Here is a 13,243-nt window from a genome sequence, read left to right as displayed (position 1 = left end):
TTGTAGAAAGTATTTTGTTGAAAGAGATGAGTAATATGTTGGACGTGATCTAACTTATTTCGCTTGCATGCTCTCCCCGTGACACTCACTGACATGCTCCAGCCTGTTTTCCAACTGTTTTTTTAACTGTGTCATGTGCAAATGTAAAGTACGTTTCCCAGAAGACTGTACACGCTAACCTTATTTATTATTTTATTTATATTTCATAACGACGATTTATAGTATGCCGAAGATGTCAATTCAGCCGACAGTTTCACTTTCACGGTACTCTCACACGAGCACCGCCCAATTTTACACATCATGCCCGACGGCCAGGGGCCCTGCAGCCGGGCGGCCAGGCCGGCCGCCCCGCTGCAGGGCGGCTTGGGCGCCGGCCGCCACGCTGCCGGACGGCCGGCCCCAGGGACTTGCGCGTAAATATTTTTGTAAAAGTTTTTGCATAAAAGCCCCTGCCGCCCAGCAGCAGAGCGACCAGGTCCCGGCCGCCCGGCAGCGGGGCGGTCGGGGTATATTCCTGTAAATTTCGAATACGAAAATATATTTTTATAAAAAATGAAAATAAGAAATAAAAAAATAAAAAACCGCGGCCCTCGACGGGGGGTGGGAGTCGGGACGGGGTGGGGGGCGCGGGCCCCGTGCGACAGTGGCTGGTGGGGGTTGGTTGTGCGGGGGCGGTGGGGCGTGGCGGAGCCGTACGGGGTAAGGATTCGATCCGATCCGGTGCGCGGTGCGGCGGTTCAACGTCTCTGGGTCGGGCGGGGTCGGGACGAGACGGCTAGGGATGGCAACGGGTACAAATCCGTCAGGTATCACTAACCCGCACCCGCACCCGCCAGAATAAAATCGTACCCGTTAAAAAACACATACCCGTCGCGGGTATGATTTCATGCCCGTACCCGTACCCGTGCGGGTTTTTTTGTACCCGCGGGTTTTCCGTACCCGATAGAATAAGCAATAAAATTTAATAGAAAATATAAACAAATACACAATGCATTATAGCCAAATGAGTCTATAAATAGGTAATCATCGATGGAAATGGAAGTATATGAGCCTAAGTCTCTCTTAGCATGTGATTGGACCTTTTTTTTCTACAAGACCTTGTGACATTAGTATTTTAGGTTATATGTTGTCGGGTTTATTGTACACACGGGTTTGCGGGTTTGGGTATTTGAACAAATCCGCACAAGCAAACCCGACGGGTACGAACGGCGGGGCTACGGGGGAGGCGACCGTCCGACGGTCACGCCGCGGGGGGGGGGGCGGGGGGGGGGGGGGGGGGGCGACTGGCCCATCGCTGGTGACGTGGCGGCTAAGGATGCCCGGTTTGTTCCGCCTGGTTTTGGAAAGCGGGGCAGGTGAAGAAGCGTAGCAGGGCTCGTGGTGGTTCGATCGGGCTTGGAAGGCGGTACACGTTATCCGAGTTTACGTGTGCCCTCGGGCTCGGGCTCCTGCTGTAGGGCGGCCGGCGCCTCTGGTGCGGCAGCGAGGTGGGGCACCGCTGCCGGATCTGTAGCAGCCCCCCTCACGCGCGGCCGGAGTCTGGCGTGCGGGGCGGGGCGCCGCCCACTCGTTGGCCGCGAATCCGGATCTGTAGGTAGGTTTCCCGTCCCTCCCCTAGACTCCATGGCTACCGGAGATGAAAATCGACATAGGGAAAGCTCCGTGGAGGCGCGGGAGGGCCGGCCGTTGGCGCTGTCGCCGGATGAGAGCTCGGAAGAGGAGCTCGACATAGGGAAAGCTCCGTGGAGGCGCGGGAGGGCCGGCCGTTGGCGCTGTCGCCGGATGAGAGCTCGGAAGAGGAGCTTCTACAAGTGAGAGATCGAGGGGGGAAAATGAGATCGCCTCATCCATTTTGGATGAGATGAGAGATCAGTTGGAGGGTGTTTTTTTTATGTTTCAACCCTCAAATATGAGGTAGGGGTCAAAAAAAATCGGTTGGAGTTGCCCTAAAAGACCCGAATGAGCCTAATGTGCAAAAGATGTCTGTGGGCACCAAAAGGTACCTATTCCTATACCTACTGTATAACTGTCATTAGCAGTTGCTAATAATGCTATTAATCCTTATTAATTTATACTATAAAGAATCTTAACTTTTAAAGTCACCTTCCACCTGAAAATTTCCTACCCATCCTTACATTCCCCCTTGCTGTCTCCCCTTGTAAGAAATATGGACAAGGAAAACTAGAAGATCAAAGAAAAAAAGGAGTGTTTCTAAAATGTTTCCCGGACATTGACCTGATTTTTTTTCACCGTGGGGAACCCTACCCCCGCGTACCCGCTCGGGAATGTCGCGTGCCCCTGCGTGAAGCGCCCTCCGCGGCCAGCACCGACCCAGGATTTTGGGCGCTTCTTTTTCTTCTTCTCTGTAGCCGACTCCTGGATTTGGGCGAGGATTTCCTTTTTTTCTTCTCCGCGGTAGACTCCAGTGCTTAATTTCTTCGTTTTCCTTTTTCTTTCCTCCGCACGCCGCACACGGTTAAGGTTTTTTTTCCCGACCGATAGGTTGAAACCGCCGCGGTCCGGTAGCAGTAAACCGCTCCGGTTTGATCGGAAACCGGAAAAAACCGGCCAAATTCAAATTTCAAACAAAAAATGATAGTTCAATCGGTTTCCACCGGTTAGCCGCCCTGTTAGACCGGTAAACCGCTCCGGTTTGAGCGGTAACTGGGGCGTTGAACAAAAAAACCAACAGTTTAAAGTGGTTTTCCGTTGTGAAATAAATGAAAATTTTGGCATGAGCTATGCAAATATTAATGTAAAAACCACACCAAAACAACAATTTATAATCATACATACAAATACAATAGTAATAAGTGTGCATACAAATACCATAGTTATAATCATGCATACACTTATACACATCAATAAAAGTTCAACGTACGAATGGGAAAACCCCCATTTGGGACGTCATTTGGTATTCGACGGTGGACATCACATTCAAATCTCGCACTCTAAACAGCTCAGCCTTGTAGTCTTGCCAAGTTTGGCCCATCCACACCGATGCTGTCTCCCATTCCTGAACTAACATAGTGTAAAAATCGGAGTCTTCCCATTCGTACACCCATCCGCTGCCTGCCCGGCTAACCGTAGGCTCCGGGCGGCTGGCCGGCGGTGAGCGCCGGTCGCGGGCGTGGGGGCGGCGGAATGTGGCTGAGGTCACGGGAGTGGAAGGGGAGTGAGGGTTCCAGGGGGGAGGGGGTATATGGGTCGCCGACGCATCTGGTCAAAGTGGGCCTTAATGGGCCGGCGTATTTTTTTCTTTTTTTTGTTTAACTTCAAATGCCCGCAAAGTATATTAAATGAACGAATATTTGAAAAAATTTGATACCTCCACCCTTCTAGGGTTTGGAGGAATACATCTGATTATTCTCTCCTACAGTTTAAATGGATTCTGCAGGCGGAAGCACTGAAGGATGCATTATGTAAAAAAGATGTTATAAAAGATGTCCAGCATCTGCAGCCCCAAAATTGGAGAATTAGGTAAGAATGATGGAACTTCAACCGTCTTCCATCCACTGCTTCTCCTGCTCCCACTCCACACCACGCTCTTTTCGGTACCCCTCCTCGCTACGACCACCTTCGGGTCTTCGGGTGTGCGTGTTACTCTAACACCTTCGCCACCGCTTCTCACAAGCTGGTGCCCCGTTCGACTCGTTGTGTGTTCCTTGGGTACTCCCCTGACCACAAGGGGTACCGATGCTTTGACCTCACATCTCGTCGCGTCCTGATCTCCTGACACGTCGTCTTTGACAAGTCGGATTTCCCCTACTCCACCTCCTCCACACCTTCTCCTGACCCCGAGCTGGAGTCTCTATTTCCGACTGACTCGGTGGTTGAGCCACCTTTTCATGTCTGTCCTTTCCCTGCAGGTTATCCTGGCACACCGACGCCGCTTTCCGGTGATCCCTGCTGTGCCACGCGCGGCCCCGGTGCCTGCGGTCGCGCCACGCGCGGCGCCCGGACCTCCGGTCGTGCCGCGCGCGGACCCGGTGTCTCCTGCTGCGCCACGCGCGTTCCCGGTGCCTCTCCCTGCACCTGTGCGATACGCTCAGCTGGTGCAGGTGTACCAACGTCGCTCGGCGCCGACACCGGCGCCGCCGCGGTACGCTCAACCGGTGCAGGTGTATCGGCATCATTTGGCGCCGACACCGGCGCCGCCTCCTGCTCCGGAGGCTCCTGCGTCGCCTACACCGGAGCCGTCGCCGCCGCCGCCTACGCCGACTCGCTCTCGAGTCGAGCCAGAGGTGTACCACCCGCCAGTCATCCATCGGGATCCTCGCCATATCCATCCTATGGTGACTCGGCGGATGGCGTCTCAGGCCGCGACTCTCTCCGCTACCGAGGGGGAGCCGCGAGTCTCTCCGGTACCCTCCTCTGTCCGCGACGCCTTGGCGGATCCTCACCGGCATCGTGCGATGGAAGAGGAGTACGCGGCTCTTCTTGCCAACCAGACGTGGGACCTCGTGCCGCGTCTGTCTGGTTGCAATGTGGTCACAGGCAAGTGGATCTTGACGCATAAGCGTCGAGCTAACGGCACCCTGGAGCGCTACAAGGCTCGCTGGGTTCTCCGGGGTTTCACCCAGCGGCCTGGTGTGGACTATGATGAGACCTTCAGTCCAGTGGTGAAGCCCGCTACGGTGCGCATGGTCCATTCGCTTGCGCTCTCTCGCTCTTGGCCTGTGCACCAGCTGGATGTGAAGAATGCGTTTCTTTACGGCACTCTGTCAAAGACAGTCTACTGCTCTGAGCCAGCGGGATTTGTGGACTCCAGTCGTCTGGACATGGTCTGCCGGCTCAACAAATCTCTCTATGGTCTGAAGAAGTCTCCTCGGACTTGGTATTCTCGGTTTGCCACGTTCTTGCTGAAATTGGGGTTTACCGAGGCCAAGTCTGACACGTCTCTCTTCATCTACCGCCGTGGGGATGAGACTGTCTATCTGCTGCTCTATGTCGATGACATTGTGCTCACAGCCTCCAGTCAACAGTTGCTTCAGAGTGTCATCTCCTCTCCGCAATAGGAGTTTGCTATGAAGGATCTTGGTCAGCTCCACCACTTCTTGGGCGTCACTGTTGAGCCTCGCCCGTCTGGTCTTCTCCTTCACCAGTGGCAATACGCACTTGATATTCTGGAACGGGCTGGGATGACTGATTGCAAGCCCTGCTCCACTCCTGTCGACACTCAGGCGAAGCTGTCTGCTGATTTGGGTGATCTGGTGGCTGATCCTACTGCCTACAGGAGTCTGGCCGGCGCTTTGCAGTACCTCACCTTCACCAGGCCGGACCTCACCTACGCTGTTCAACAGGTCTGTCTCCATATGCATGATCCCGGGGAGTCACACCTTGCTGCGCTAAAGCGTCTCCTCCGCTATGTCCGTGGGACTGTGGACCTCGGCTTGGTTCTTCACCGCTCATCCTCTGCTGAGCTGGTTGTCTACACCGACACTGACTGGGCTGGCTGTCCGGACACTCGCAGCTCCACTTCCGGCTACGCCGTCTTCCTGGGCGGCAACCTGGTCTCCTGGTCTATTGCGACAATGTCAGCGCTGTGTACCTCTCCACCAACCCCGTTCAGCATCAGCGGACGAAGCATGTGGAGATCGACCTACACTTCATGCGCGACAGGGTCACCATCGGCGATGTTCGGGTACTCCATGCCCCGACTACCTCCCAGTTTGCCGACATTTTCACCAAGGGACTACCCTCCTCGACCTTCTCAGAGTTTCGCTCCAGCCTCAACGTAGCAGGTGGCTAATTGTGGCTGCGGGGGGGGGGGGGGGTATTTGCCATTTGTACTCTCTTCTTGTCCAGTCTTGAACACCGCTGCGCCGGTTGTTCAGACTGTGGGGGTGTTGGCTTTCTTGTTGTCCAGTCTTGAACACCGCTGCGTCGCTAGTTCAGACTGCGGGGGGGGGGGGGGGGGGGTGTTGGTGTATATGGAAGCCCATGTATAGAGGCCCATCTAGAGGCCCATGTATAGGATCTATATATTCCACCCTTCTAGGGTTTGGAGGAATACATCTGATTATTCTCTCCTACAGTTTAAATGGATTCTGCAGGCGGATGCACTGAAGGATGCATTATGTAAAAAAGATGTTATAAAAGATGTCCAGCATCTGCAGCCCCAAAATTGGAGAATTAGGTAAGAATGATGGAACTTCATAGTACTACTTTTCTATTCTAAAAGGCTGATGCTCAAAACAAAATTTAAGTCAAATATTTGATACGTTCTTTATTAAAAAAATTCTGGTATTGCATTGTGATTTAATTTCGGAGGTCCATGGCCCAATTGCGCTTGTGTGATTGTAAGATTACTACCTAACATGTATATTTTTTATCATTATACTCCCTTTGGCTGTTTCAGATAAAGATTATCCATGTTTCTCCTTTTTATTTCCAATTTTGTCACAATCTGATTGCAGGGTAGAATTGATGAAAAATTTTGCATGAAGCTGGAAAATTTTGTCACAATCTACCTCTTTTCTGATGTTTATTTGACTGTTTGATTAGTTTATTAATTGTTTGGTTCACCTTGCATTGAATAACATAAGTACAAGATAACTTTAGCTACTTCATTTGCAGAGGTTCCTAGAGGGGAAGTGTTGGGTGACTGGCTGACTAACGGTGGAGACGACAAGAAAGGTCTATGCCAATGGGGAGCTGAATAAGCATGGGACTCTCCTCGACACCACTCTGCAAGAGATCCATGCCATGCTGTGTTGTGCTCGAGGACAATATTGATGGTGCCCTGAGCCTGCTATTCGTTTGGGTGATCTAATCTGATTCTATTCTGGTTGGCTTTCTCAAGTTGGTGTTTGCATATTGGGTTAACTGCAGATGAAGCTCGGTAAGGAGCGGAATGCTGGTGCTGCCATCTAATAGGCTGTCAGGAGACCCGCACAAGGTGCCCTCTTTAATAGTTCTGTTCTTCTGTCGGTGTCCCGACCTGGGGGCCTGGATCCCAACTGGTAAATGCTGCGTGTTTCCTCGTCCCAGATGATGATGCAAGAGGCAATCACAGTAACGCACGGTTTATCCTGGTTCCGGCCGCGGGGCCGTACGCCCAGCAAAGGGGGTGTGCGAGAGCAGAATTATCTTGCACCCGGAGTGCTTGTAGTAGGGGATACAAGCAAGGCGAGAGAGGGAGGGATGCTCCCAAGTCTCTGTTAGGAGTGGAGTCGGTTGAGATGAGTGCTCAGTAGTCCCTGAACATCCTCTTGGAAAAGAGAGAACCAGAGAAGGTTTAGCCAGAGTCCAGTGTTTTCGACCCGGCTAAGGGGAGCCCGCCTCCTCCTTTTATAGTCACAAGGAGGGGCGGCGTGCATGAGTGGGGCATGAAAGTCGTTGTTTTCCCCTGAATTGCGGGGTACAGTGGTCGAACACTGTAGGAATACACTGTGGGAAGGCGGCGCGCGTCGCAGTCGTCCTGGATGTTGTCCTTGGCCCTGCGAAGATCGCGCCGGTCGTCCTGCAGTGTCCCTTCAGGCAGCATGGTGGTGGTGTGCAGTGGGCCCTGCGAACTAGGGTCCTGGACACTCCAGCGGTAGTGGTGGCGCGACGGCCCCGGACCCCCTGGTCGGAGTGCGGGCGTGCACACTAGAAGGTCCGGGGGACACGTGGAAGTCCTGGACCCCTGAAGGGGAAGGTCCAGGACTCCGTCCATCTTGTACTGGGCGCCCCTCCCGGAAGGACACGTGACGTTACCGGACCCCTTCCCCAGCGGGAGGTGAGTCCGGATGGTCGGAGTCGGCAGAACAGTAACGGGAGCAGTGCCGAGCCTGTCTTGTCCCGCGTTGCAGGTCCCAAGGCGCTGCTACAGCATCCGGGATGGTGGAATGGTGACCGGAGTCAGCGGATGGGACCCCGGTCATATCTACTAGGGGAGTGGCAGCTTGACGCCGCCCGTCCTTTGAGCCGTGGCGGAGTGGCTGGCTTTTAATGCCTTCGTACAGTGCGCGGTTGGGCGGCGGGATTGTTTGTCCCTTATGCCGAGGGGTGGCCTCGAGCGAGGCGGAGATGAGCCACCCGCTCGAGGGTAGATCCGCTAGCCTCGAGCGAGGCGGAGATGAGCCACCCGTTCGAGGGAAGATATGCTACCCTCGAGCGAGACGGAGATGAGCCACCCGCTCGAGGGAAGATCCGCTACCCTCGAGCGAGGCGGAGATTGCCCAGCGGACCAAGAGGGACCCTCGAGCGAGGCGGAGATCGTTCCGCGGGTCCGAGGGGAATATGAATGGGCCGTACGATGGGCTTCCTTGAGTCCTTTCCTTTTTCCCAAGTAGGAAGCAGGCCGTGGGCCTTTGTGGGCCCAGTTGTTTTAACAGGTGTTTGCGTTTTTAGGGAGATCTTAGTACCCCGGTTAGGGTGTCCCTAATCGTGGTACCCGACAGTAGCCCCCGAGGCTTTGGTCGAGTCAGGGGATTCGGCCAAAGGGTGATTCGGCGATTTCCCCTTTGACGTGATCGGTCAATGCCGCGCACCCGTCAGACGCGCCTGAGCGCCGGCCCGGCGGATGTGACAACTCATCGATCGGGGTAGTACGCTCGTGGGAGGAGTGCTTCGAGGTGCGTGCCTCTTTGTTTGTTTGTTTGAAGGACAAGACGTGTCCGCGTGATGAGGGGGGCCAGGGTGACGACGGCGCCTGCTGCTCGGCAGCTGGCGCTCCCGTCGTGCTATCCCGCTCGCATGGTCTGGGCCCTGCCTTCCCTGGTTGCTTTGCGGCGCGCCGTTCGAGGGCGGTCAGCCTGAGCCGACACTGCACCGCTTAGTGTCCAGGGGCTCAGCTCCGCTTTGTTTCGTCCGGTCGTGTCTCGGCGCAGTGACCGAGGACATCCTTTGCTCGTGGAGGGCCGCGTCGTCACGGGTGACACAAGCCTCCGCTCTTCGCCAAGCTTGAAGCTTTGTGCTCGGCACATCTATAAATAGGGGTCGTGGGGTTCCCTTTCCTCTCCAACCTCCCAACTCTTTCTTCCAGCATTGCCTAAATCTTGTAATGTTTCCTTTGCCCTTTTGTGACCGGCCCCCAGATGGGGAGGCCTGGCTTTTTTAGGCTTTTGGCGCTAGAAGAATGCTTGCGACCGGTAGGGGAAGACCGGAGTGGGCGTGCGCTCCATCCCTTAGGTTCAGTGGGATCAGCAGGAGAGCATTGGGCCCGTGGGGTCCTGCTTCTGTGATGTCCCCTAGCCTGAAGGGGGATGGAGACGCCTGACCATGGTGTTAGTGCCAGGTTGGGCGGCTATTCTTTGCATCGTCCCCCCAAGCGACGAGGTTGCCCTCGGGGAGACGGTGCGGAGGGCGTTGTCCGCCAGCTCGACCCCCCGCATGGTTTTCGGTGGAGGAGACGCCAGAAGAAGGCTTGCGAGGAAAGCATCCCGCTGGACCCGTGTGGTCTGGGGGCTGCTCCTCGCATCCCTAGCAGCCTCTGTAAGGATCGATGGACCAAGAGGGGGGGTGAATTGGGCCTTTTTCAAAATTCTAAAGCAATAAAACAACCTTAACCTATGCAAGGCTAGTAAGGCTCAATTCACCAACCGGCTAAACAAAGCAAACTACACAAGCTAACAAAGATATGAAACTAAGCAAGGTAGAGCTAAGCTATGATCTCTAGGGTCAAGCACATGAAAGAAAGCATGAAAGTAAGTGCTTGAAATGAAAGAGAGTGCAAGAGACAACCGGATTTTTCCCGTGGTGTCGATGTGTTGGCACACACCCCTAATCCACGTTGTGACACTCACTAAGAGTCTTGTCACCTCCCATGTCACCGAGACTTGGGTGCTCACTAAGAGTCTCCGTTCACCATCCCGGCGTGGTGGAGCTCAAGCCACGTACAATCTTCTTCTCCGGGCTCCCACAATCCTTGGCAAGCTCCGCGAGAAACACTTCGATCACCAAGATCGTCTAGGTGCTGCCAAACACCAAGAGTAACAAGTTCCTAAGCCTTCACTTGACCTACACTCAGTTGGCCCTAGCTCAAGCACACTTGCTACACTTGCAATGGATGAGTTCTTCAAGGTTGAAGCACAAACTAAGCACTAGATCTTCTCTCTTTTGCTCAAAGCTCTTTTTCTTCTTCTCAAGGGTGGCCTCAGGTTTTCAAGGTGTCAAAGGCAACTGAAATGAACCAGGAGGTACCCTTATATAGAGTGGAGGAGGTCACATAGCCGTTGGAGGTTTTCTGCAGAAAAACCGTGACCACCGGAAGAACCGACGATATAGAAAATATGGGCATCGGTTCAACCGGTCTCTCTGTGTCAAAGAAGTAGCCGTTGGAGTTCTGACACAGTATCCACGCTTGCGTTATTGCACCGGTGCATGCTCCGTAGGGGCATCGGTTCAACCGGTGCTGAAGAGGTTCACTGATCAACTCAAACAAGCGTTCTGGAACAAAGTACATCCAATGCACCGGTGCTTTGATTCTGAACCGTCGGTTCAACCGGTGCTGAAGAGAAATTGGAGTCAACCAAACATGCTCTCTGGAACAAAAGACTTTCATTGCACCGGTGCTTTAATTCTGAACCGTCGGTTCAACCGGTGCTGAAGAGATGTTTAAATCCATCAAAACATGCTCTCTGGAACAAAGGACTTTCATTGCACCGGTGCTTATCTTCTTGACCATCGGTTCAACCGGTGCTTTACTTGATGTCTGCCTTCATCCAGAGAAGATAGACCGACAGGGCATCGGTCCTTCCGCCATGCATCGGATGCTCCGATGCTAGAGCACCGGTTCAACTGGTGCTACTGATTTTCTTTGTTTTCAGCTGTTTTGACTTGGATTCGAATGTGACTTTGATTGTTTCTTCTTCCAAGAGTTGTGTTGACTTTTATTGACCAACTTTTGCTGTTTTTGAGTGAGTGTGTAATATTTCTAGGGCCAACTCAAGTTTGATCAAGCTACTAACTCATGAACCCCTCTTAATAGTGCGATCACTACAAAACTATAAAACCTATACTAACCTAAGTGTCCTTCTCAACCTTGTGACACTTAGGACTAGAAAGATCCTTAGCCTTGACAAATATAAGTTAAAAGCCGAGATCGCCTTTTTGAATGACCGAAATTGAGGGGCCTCTTTTGTCATATGACCAAATGAGCGATAATGATTTATTAAGCTGCACAAACTCATTAGTCACAATAATGGTTGTCATTAATCACCGAAACATACCTTGAGGGCCTAGATGCTTACAATCTCCCCCTTTTTGGTGATTGATGACAACACAAACATAAATAACGAGAGAGAGAGAAAGATAAAGCAAGATAAACACAAGCGAACTCGAAAAGAAGGACCAAAAAGCTCAACAGCTCAAACGAAATTCATAGATATGTCTCAAAGCACGGCATACTCAAGCGACAAATGTACATATCCATGAATTAACACCAAATGATACAAAGAATCAAAGTCCTGATAACTACGAGCTCTCTCTAGCTCTACCCTCCCCCTAACTCTGTACCCTCCCCCTAAAACTTCTCCCCCTTTGGCAACAAAGCACCAAAAAGGAAGGCGATCTAATCCTGAGCTGGAGAAGGCGGGGTCTTCCGGCTGGGTCCGGTGGAGAACTGAGCGGCGGAGTCGTCGGCGTCGTCGTCTGTCCAGTCGTCGTCGACCGAAGAAGACTTCTGCTCGACCGGAGTCGTCGGAGCGGCAGAAGTAGCTGGAGTAGCGGTAGGAGCTGGCGCGGCGACGATCGTGGAGTCCGTCGGAGGAGCAGACGTGACGGGAGTCAGGTCTGGCTGAGTGGGGCGCACGACGGACGGACGGAGCACCTCGGGCTGAGAAGGAGAGTCGAACGTGAGTGACTGAGCCGAGGGGTGCTGGAGCTGGTGTAGGATCTGCTGCTGTCTATGAAACTCTGCACGCTGCTCGGCTGTCCAGACACTAGGCTGTGGAGCAGGTGCCGGGGCAGCAGCAGGAACAGGACTGGCAAACAGCCCGGTCGGTAGAAGTGGTGACACCGGGAAAGATGACAAGGGTGTCTGCATGAAACCGCCAGCAGGTGGAGGAGGAGCAGTGGGGTCGAACTGGAGCTGCTGGGGTGAAGGGAGCTGAGGCTTTGTCAGTCCAGTGTGTCGGTACAGCTGACCGAAGCATCCCGAGAAGAAGGTAAACATCTGCTGCTGGATCTGGGACTGCTGCTGAAGCTGTAACCTCATGGCCTCCTGCTGCTGTCGAATCCCCTCAAGCACCAGAGTCTGGGCCTCCTGCTGGCGAGCCTGCTCGGCCTGCATGCTCAGCTGAGCTGCTGCAAATCTGTCCTGCTGATCTGAGAGCCGAGTAAGAATAGCAGCGAGTGCATCTGGCTGAGTGACCTGAGCGGTGGAGACTGGAGGAGCGGGGGCTCGTGCTGCACCAGAATATCCTGCCTCATCATCATGAGCTCCTCGAGGGATGGTAACAGTGGGAATGAAGTCCTCGTCATCCTCCGAGTCCTCCGAGTCAGTGATCAGGTAGTGTGGGAGCTGGGCCTCTGCAGCTGCTAGTGAAGCGTCCTCGGCTGCTGTCGGATCATCTGCAACTCTGCCCTCAGCCAAGAAACGCTCATCCAGAACCCGCTGTGCTCGGCGCTGGCCTCTCGAGCCACGACGACCGTCTCGAGGAGTAGCTGGTGAGTAAAAACTGAACTGTGTCCTCGAGTGCTCCAGCTCATCCATATGCTCATTCTGACTTAGCTGAGCCAGAATCCAACAGATCCAATGAGCAAACGGATGCCGACGGTGAACTGTCATGCCATCCAGAATCACATCCTCTAGCTCGCAGATAAAGAAGTCGACTAGGTCAAAGTCACGACCTGTCATGATATAAAGTAGAAGCCACTGCTGCAGAGCTGTGATCCCCTCGTTGTATCCAATCCGAAACAACAAGCTCTTCCTCAAGGCTAGATGGATAGTATGTGCCATGGGAGTCAGCCTGTCTGGAGTCCTCGGTGTGCCAGGCAGGAAGGGCTGCTGAAACAGAACACTGATCTCCTCATCGGATGGAACGTGAGACTCGTGAGGACGTCGAGGAGGTACCGTGCTGCCATAAGCCTGATAGTGTATGAAGTGTGGCTCCTCGGCAATCTGAACTCCAAGATAGGTAGCCAGTCGTGCTCGGGTCAAGCGATAGTGCCTTTCCTGGAACATGAAGTCTATAAACTGCCGGTCCTCCTCAATAAACAGAGTGGCGTAGAAGACTCGAACCCACTCTCGAATATACCTGGACCTCTCACTGAGTAGAGCAGGCAATCCAACATATCTCTCAAAGAGAGGAAGCAC

This window comes from Panicum virgatum, chromosome 6K (assembly GCF_016808335.1).
Source record: "Panicum virgatum strain AP13 chromosome 6K, P.virgatum_v5, whole genome shotgun sequence".
In the NCBI taxonomy this organism is placed as follows: Eukaryota; Viridiplantae; Streptophyta; class Magnoliopsida; order Poales; family Poaceae; genus Panicum; species Panicum virgatum.
This window is presented reverse-complemented; position numbering follows the sequence as displayed.